Here is a 6,546-nt window from a genome sequence, read left to right on the forward strand (position 1 = left end):
TTGATTTTGCCGTATTGACGCCAGCTTAAAGTTCTCCTTGAGGTTCACAGCACTTGGCCCTTGTTGCTTCAGTTTTTTTTCTTGACCCTTGCACCATTATTCACAATGATCTCTTTTTTGCTCTGCTTCTCATGTAAGAGAGATTTTTTTAGTGAGATTTCTTATTGTTTGGCCAATCAATATTGTTGATCAGCAGAACAGCAACGAAGTTATATTTCAGACCTAATGGAACTTTTGCAGGTGTGCACTAAGCGCCCGCAACTCGCTAGGTGACGACCACCCCAACGCAGCTGCTGGAATTCAGGTTGTAATGGACGTCCGCAATTAAGGTGGGGCTAAAGTGAACTATATACCAACTCAGTATTTTCCAATGAAACCCAAATTCACATATCATTAAAGGAAAACACATTGTCTTCTCCATTTTAATATGCAGCTATATTAACACATGTCTATAAAAGTCTATGAATAAATTGGTATGGTCATTCAGACTGCATTACATATTTGTAACATGGATTCAGTCTTGTTCTCCTGCCCATGATTTATGATGAGTCTGACTGCTGTACAACACAGCTTACAAAAACTGGACTACCAACATTCTTCTAATTTAACTTCCATTGTGAAATATTTTCTATTAATCGTGCAGGAATTTCAACTTCAGTGTGAAGTTGTTGTAATTTGTCTCTATTCTTGTCTTTTTGGCAGACTGAATTATCTGCTCCAATAATCCCATTTAGGGTGAGTAATAGTAATTTGTCTCTGTCAAAATAAAAGGCTCATGGAGAAATTATTAATACTAGGACGTCAGTCAGGAAAAACACAAAAATAAATTGCATTATTCTGTACACTACTTATGCTGCTTTTTAATGACATAGAGTAGCTTATGACTATAGCTTACATGCTCTTTCTTCTTCTTCTTGAAATGAAACACATGGCTCTTGCGTTTTCGGAAAAAAAAACAAGTTCATTTTCAAAGCACTGGATAAGAATATTTCTGAAAAAAAAACGTCAAATACTCTGTTCGCTTTGTTGTCATGTTATTTTCGAATAGGTCTGTAACAGTAGCCATAAACGCTTAATTGAGAGGTTTCTCACTGTGCTTTTTTAATCTTGCATTTGGCCTACAACCTCAGGAATGTCTAATTACTGGTCACTATTAACAAAATCATGCATACTAACTTACAAAGGAAGCTATGGTTTGAAAAGTTTGTGGTCTGAGAGAGTACTAACAGATAGCCTAATAAAGTGAAGTTATATACTACTGTAGTACTAGAGGAAATCATTGGCATTATAGTGGTGAACTCATGTATCTCTTGACTCAATCAAAACAATTCTTCCATGATGTCCATCTTCGTTTTTTACACATTTAAGATTTAACAATCAATCTGTTAGGCTCTGTTAAAATAGCATGTTAATACCCATAATGATATGAGACAACATATAAATCAACCACATAGAATTCTGTGATAGTATATCTGTCCCTCATTTTAGATATGCTGACTTATTTACTATTATGTAGCAACGGTGTGGTTTGATTGCAGAAATATAGTCTTAGCTGAGTTATGATACATTTCCCTTTTTGCAGCTGGGCATGCAACCGAGTCTTTCTTAGATTTTGTTGTTGGACATGGAGAGATATGGTCAACTCAATTGTTGTCATTTGCCATTCAGAAGGTATAATGAACACACTAAAAGAAATTGAGTAACATCTCTATGGCACAAAGCAATTACTCTCGCTGTAGAATTCATGCATAGAACCTCAGTTACAGTAGCCTCAGTAATAATTGCTCATTGGATCATCCTTTCTTCTGTGGAAATCCGGTCAAGCCACAGCTGAATGTAGTCTATTTGCACATTTATTTTTTGAGATAGAACTAGCAGTGCTCGATCTCCTTTTCTAAACATTATCGTTCATGAGAAATAAATATTCTATTGTATAAGTGCATAGGACCTTATTTTAAATATTTGGGGTGTAGTTTTACACTTGTGCCAAACCATTTGGTTCTTTAATTTTGTTATTATCAACAAAACTTGTGCATTTGCATTTAGTTTAGAGTAATCTCTATGAAAATACACCTACTATATTCAGAAGGCACTGCTCATATAAAAATATTACCTAGCTTATACATTTATAAACATGGACTTACACCAAAATATCTTACACTATGCAGTCTGGAGCCCCTTGCAGTTGTATGGACACACAAGAAGTTTTAGTTGTAAATCCTAAAGGTTCCAACCAAGTAGATCCTGACTATTTGTAATCTGACAAACGACTTGAGAAATGGTTTGTTCGACGACCAGCTGAGACAATAGGGTTTATTGCGAGTACACCTGAAAACATTCCTACAACCTTGAAAAGAGATAGAAGTGATTTCTCTGCAGCCATAATTGGTAAACTTGTTAAGGCTGGTCAGGTCAGGTCGCTATCTGGACTGATGTTGATGGGGTCTTCAGTGCAGATCCCAGAAAAGGAAATCTTGTATCAACTTACTGCCTTGACACTTAATCTGGAAATTTTTTATGTGTCATGCAATATGAAATGTAGATAAAATGTGTGCATGCTGTAGTATGTTTGTGTGACTGCCTGCTGTAGTATTCTAAAAGAACAAAATATATTTCTGTGATTAAGTCTGCATATTCAGAAGGGGTCAATAGGCTGTCATTAAACTTTACGAATTGACATTTTTTACATCATCCCACACTTTCATATTTGAATTTGGTGTAATTATCATTCTTCCCTCACTAACTAATCCTTTCCATGGAAATTTAATTTGATTTTGTGTTAACCCACATTTGAATTTTGGTTAGTGGGTGGATCTATCATGCATCATGTGAGATGTTGACTGTTTATCATCTCATATTCTGACTTTCTGTGACAATAATCAAATACCTGTTAGGGTTGTTTTGAGTTTGTTAGCTGCTATGTGCTGGAATCTTTGGATTACTAGAAACAACATGGTGTTTAAGGAAAAGCTGGTTTATTCTCCACTAACTGTCCCTTTCCTTGTTACTTCTAATCTCATGCAGTGGAGAAAACTGTTTCGATGTGAAGATCTGTGCAAGTTAGAATCGATGGTGCAGAAGATGAAAGATGCAGTGGCAAATCTGAGACCGACAAGAACTGGGATAGGCTAATTTCTGGGTTTGTGTCCGCAGACTGATATGCTGCTGTTTTTAGCTTAATTCTGAATCCCCTTGGGAGATGTGGGCTATCCTTTTGTTGTCATTAGAGCTGTTTAGGCATTTCTAGAGTTGTTTGATTTTTTTGTCGATCTGTTGATCGTTGAACTTTCCTGTATGCTGGCAACCCCAGCTGAACCTGCCGTTATGGCTTTCAGTGAAAAGCCGGATCTCTGACCTGTTCTCTAAAAAAGTAGCGAGCCAATCAACTAATGACGGTTTAACATATCAAATTTCTAAGATTATTTTATTTTTAAATTAAGATCGAAAAGATATAAATTTATAGTTGTTAAGCCAAATATTTTATTGAGAAAAATATTATACATTTTACTTTAAACAGTCAAATTTGTTCCTATGCCATCTGGATGTATTGGATTTGGTATTATTAAATACAAACTCTAGATGTTTCTGTGTTGTTTATTTAATAGCCGCTGCAATGCACAAGTAAATGAACCTGTAATTGAAGGGTACTAAATGAACCCTCCGATATGTCAAATATTTTTATTAACTGTTGAGGAGGAAACATCATGTGTGTTTTCCATAGTATGCCAAGCAGCGTTTTTCTTCCAACATGTAGCTATTGTAGTGTTAGTGAATTAGAAGATAGTTGCTGTATATATGGGATCTGCGAGGGTGAAATATTTTGTAAAAATTGGAAGGTATGTTGACATTGATAATCATCACATTTTAAACTCTTTTGACATCATAGTGTAAGTTAGAGCTGATGTTATTTCATTTCCCGTTGCAACGCACGGGCACCCAACCAGTTTCCAAAATAAGCATATATACTTTACTTGCAAATGGTAATATTTTTCAACAATATAGATTCATACGAGAGAGCATATTGAAAACTCTGTCACTATGCAGGCTATATTTCACTTCAGCTTGAAGGGTCAAATGTTTACCATATTACAGGCTGTATTATTTAAGGGTGTTATCTTAGTACAAGAAGACATGCTGATTAAAAAGATAAAAAGTTTGCAGGTATGCAGAAATGAACATATGCAGCCGATGCAGAAGAATCTATAAGTAGATGATAGATATATAAGAATTATTATACCTCTTGTCATTCATAACTTAGATGATAGATAGATAAGAATTATTATACCTTCATTCATAAATTTGAAAAAGTCGGAGGGGAGAAATGGGTGTGGACATTGGGACTTTATACAGATAAAGTCGGTGTTGAAGGCCCTCCTTCCTATTGATATACGGATAAAATGACACCACGGTCTTGGTTATGATGTCAATGCTGACGACCCACATCTTCTTCATCATGTACACCAACTAAGGAAGTGCAGTAAATTTGGCACGACGATGTTCACTTGAGGCAATAGGAGTATCTTTGCTCAAACGGTAGTACATGTTGCTTGGGCTCTCACTATCCAACATCACAAACCTCTTCAATTGCCCCTTGAGGATCTCCACCTTAGACTCGGGAACACTATCCGTGCCTTCATGCAAATTCCGAAGCGTATCCCAAATCACCTTGGCACTCTCAATGCTGTTCACGCGGTTGAACTCACTTCCACTCAAAGCGTGTACTCGTTCTCGTCGTCCTCCTTGGTGGGATCCTCGGGTTTCTGCAAAACATAGCCTTTTTCGACTATTCTCCAAATAAATGGGTTAATAGTCTTCAAATGCATCTACATCTTATGTTTCCAAGCGGCTTAGTCCGTACCATTGAAGTATGAAGCTTTGCCGCTATAGGTACTCACATAAGATGTAGATGTGGAGGGATAGTCATAAGGAAACCTAGCTCCCTTATCACCATCATTGCCATCCCCCGTTCAATCCGACATGATCTCTCCAAGCGATTAAGCCTAATTAGGAGATTAGGCTCTGATACCAATTGAAATGGTCAATTAGGTCTAGAGGGGGGGTGTGAATAGGCTAATTTAAAAACCAAATCCGAATTAAACCCGAGTGGAGAGATGAATCGAGAAAGAGGCTCAAAAAACTTAGAGAGAGATGCAAGCCAAGGGCACACAAATTTGCAATGAAATCAGCAGCCATCACAAGTGAGGGGAGGTGGGTATTTATACCCACAGCACAAATTTGCCCGTTGGAGCGCAATAAAAGTAATTTTTGGAACTTCCAAAAATTCCAGATCTAGGATAATCGAAGTCAACGCCCATTTTCGGAACTTCCAAAAATTCTTTTCGGATATTTCTGAAAATTTCCAGAACCCATAATACCTTCTGTGGATTTTCGGAACTTCCGAAAAACATTTTCAGAAACTTCCGAAAATTTGCAGAAGCATATTTGGCTCGCGGATATTTTCGGAACTTCCAAAATTTTCCAGGAGGTTAAAATCGGTTCTGTGTATTTTCGGAACTTCCAAAAATTTCCGGAACAAACCAAATAGAGAAATGCTTCCAAGAAAAAAAGATTTTGAGCACATGCATCACTCCTTATATGTCTATGCATCACCCCCCTTAATAGTACAGCTTTCCTATGACACAAAGCAAGGTAAAAAGTACAATATACCATTTGATCATTGCCGCATTGCATCGTGATGTCGCATTAACGGGGTATGCATCACATTACAACATGTCGAGGACATAACAACCTTCACATTTGCTTGAATAAACAAGTTAATCCTCTCTAATCGCATTGTAATCAATCATCAAAATCATTAGGGGCCTAGATGCACTTTTAAATGATCGCTTGTTTTGATGTCGATTCTCCTCCATTTTATGGTCATTCTCTGCAAGAGGTTAGTAATCCTAGCTCTAGTGGAATATTTATTATTTTAACATAAATATGCATTGCAAGCATAACTAGTTCTCCTTTATTCTGGTAATATTGACGGGCGAAACTGATCGTTAACGACCGTCAACAGTCGTCCACCCCTCTGTCGCCGAAATCCGCCGCCGAAACCCGCTTTTCTCCTCGCGCCGATGAGCTCTCCATGGCTACCGCCTTTGGCCGGCGTCCTCACTCGCCGCGGGCTCTCTCTCACTCTCTAATCACTCTCATTTTGCTCCTTAGGCAATCCCGGAACCTGTCCACCCATTGCCGTCGACATTAGGGTTGGCAACGGGGTGGGTCGGGGGCGGGTTGGGCTAGAAAGCCCCCGCCCCCGCTCCCCGACTTCTCCCCCCGACCCCCGTTTCTGTAGGGGACCCGGCGGGTGAGCGGGGCCCCGCACTACCCGGCTATGCCGGTGGACGAGCTGGACGACGGCGACGAGGACGGCGAGCTGTACGGCGACGAGGAAGGCGAGCTGGAAGACGACGAGGCAAGCCGCCACGGCCCGCAGATGGCTACTGCCGCCGTCGCCGTGCTTGGCCGTCGACACCGCCGCCCGCGCCCTGGCCGCCGCTGCCACCCGTGCCTGGTCGTCGATGCTGCTGCCCGCGCTCT

At 39.4% G+C, this 6,546-nt stretch overlaps 1 long non-coding RNA gene across 1 annotated transcript; it reads left to right on the plus strand.

Annotated features, from left to right (window-relative positions):
- Positions 1–226: 226 nt before the first annotated feature.
- Positions 227–2,566, plus strand: LOC136354841 (uncharacterized). The gene is made up of 3 exons (XR_010738686.1): positions 227–329; positions 1,583–1,671; positions 2,169–2,566. It is a non-coding gene; the product is annotated as an uncharacterized lncRNA (long non-coding RNA).
- Positions 2,567–6,546: the final 3,980 nt, after the last annotated feature.

The sequence above is a fragment of the Oryza sativa genome, chromosome 12 (genome assembly GCF_034140825.1).
Source record: "Oryza sativa Japonica Group chromosome 12, ASM3414082v1".
In the NCBI taxonomy this organism is placed as follows: domain Eukaryota; kingdom Viridiplantae; phylum Streptophyta; class Magnoliopsida; order Poales; family Poaceae; genus Oryza; species Oryza sativa.